Source organism: Echinops telfairi, unplaced genomic scaffold (assembly GCF_000313985.2).
Source record: "Echinops telfairi isolate 266 unplaced genomic scaffold, ASM31398v2 ScPeMD7_7421;HRSCAF=8459, whole genome shotgun sequence".
Classification (NCBI taxonomy): Eukaryota; Metazoa; Chordata; class Mammalia; order Afrosoricida; family Tenrecidae; genus Echinops; species Echinops telfairi.
In genome coordinates this window covers 11,730,351-11,732,233 of record NW_022111321.1, presented here as the reverse complement: position 1 = coordinate 11,732,233, position 1,883 = coordinate 11,730,351, and the positions used below count along the sequence as shown (strand labels likewise).

Sequence of the window (1,883 nt, the reverse complement as noted above, 5' to 3'; positions counted from 1 at the left end):
CTGGCTTGTTGAAAAGTGCCTTCTTTCTGCATAGGGCTATTGGGACGATTCATTGAGAGGGAGGGATATAGTCTTTAGCACAACACCTTACATATGGTAAATGCTGAGTCAAGTGTGCTTCTATTTGTTTTTCTTTGGGTTTGATTGTTTATGTAGAGGGGGCTACCATAACTGACTGGTGAAAAGTCTCCCGGCCAAGGAGACAGAGTAGGGGGTAGGTAGGTGTCTGTCTGCTTGACAACCTTAACGAGTATTTGAGTCAGTAACCAATACAATATACCAGATAATTTTACATAAAAACGTTACATAGAGCAATGGCGGTTCTCTTTGTGAAGCTCAAACTTGTTCTAAAGTTAATCTTATAAATATGAGCATACAGGTAATTGTGATACTAACATAAGATATAAAGTAACTGTCACCTTTGATGTATTACAGTGATGAACATGATGCCATCATTTAAGGAACTCCCAGCGACAAGGGAAGAAGACAGGTTGATGCAGCCGTTAGCTAACTTTTGTTTATTTGTAACTTAAAAAATACATTCTCTTCGTGGAAATAGTAGAAACAGACCGGGCATACAATGTACAACGTAGTATAAAATATGTAAAGAATCATCTTGATTACTGAGAAGCATTGGGTGTAGGTTTTTAATGAACATGTGAAGCTGGCAAAGAGCCCTGGTAGTGCAGCAGTTAAGGCTTGACCCCTAAGTGGACCCACCCGCTGCGCGGTGGGAGAAAGATGTGGCGGTCCGCTTCCATAAAGAGACACAGGCTTGGGAGCGCCCAGGGGCAGTTTTGCCCTGCCCTACAGGGCTGCTGAGTACACATTGCCTTGCCAGCAGTGAGCTTTGGGGTTTTGGGGGAGTCGTTTGTTTTTATCTGGCACAGTTATATTTACTTTCCACACATCCCCAGACATTGTCAGACACGTAGGTCCTCTCCCATTTTCTTGTGGCATTGGTCGCCCACAGCTAGTATTTGGAAGACAGCACCAATGACGGGCAGGACCCCATCTGGGCATCTGGCTAAGGGACTGTCCGAGCACTCAGGATTTCAAGGTTCTTGCTGCTCACACCAGTGCTGGGTGTGACCACGCAGCAGAAAGGAAACAAGTGAGTAAAACAAACCAGGCCTTCAACATAATTTTCATTTAAATGCCTCTTCAAAAAAGCAGTCTTTTGTATTTAAGGTATATAGCTAGTTTAAAACAATAACGCATCCAGAAAAAAACAAAACTCCAAGTTAAACCAGACACAGTTGCTTAACACTGTCAGAGATCCATTGGAGAGACTGTATTTTTATAAACGTCTTGTGAGCTTCAATGGTAGTTGATACAAATTTCTCTTTGGCTTTCTGTTGTATAATTTCTACCAAACTGTGTTGTTTCACAGGACTGTTTTTATGCTGTTTTGTTGCTAGTTTTAAATCATCCTGTATTTATAGGGGAGAACTCCTAGAAGTGTATGTGCTACTGTGAGAATGTTGTTGCCACTGGAAATTGTTTTATTTCATATTTCACGTGATAATTTTATATTTAGTGACTCTTTTTTAAGGGATGGGGAGATGCTTTCAGTATTGAGAAATGTCTAATGGAGTGTAGTAAGCACGATCAACTTTGAAAAAGTCTTTCACATGCTTGCCAAAACAGTCTTTAGAAGGAACTCCATGTGGCAGGTGCTATGCTGCCCCTCCAGGCAAGGACTGAACATTGCAACAGGAAAATGAGTGTCCATTTGACTCAAAGATTTGGGGAAAGAACCATTTTTCTACTAAGCCACGTGTACATCAAAATATGTGCTTGTGACGTTTTAAAAGAATGTTTGAGATGGAATTTCCTACTTCCTTATCTGCGCATTCCCCCAAGATCACACCTCCTCTGTT

At 41.4% G+C, this 1,883-nt stretch overlaps 1 long non-coding RNA gene across 1 annotated transcript in view; it reads left to right on the top strand.

The window, feature by feature from the left end:
- The window catches only part of LOC123522543, a 5,893-nt gene extending 4,016 nt beyond the window's left edge, over nt 1-1,877 (top strand). Inside the window, exon 3 of the long non-coding RNA XR_006680797.1 lies at nt 436-1,877. This is a non-coding gene — a long non-coding RNA (uncharacterized LOC123522543). The remainder of the gene's footprint in view (nt 1-435) is intronic.
- Nucleotides 1,878-1,883: the final 6 nt, after the last annotated feature.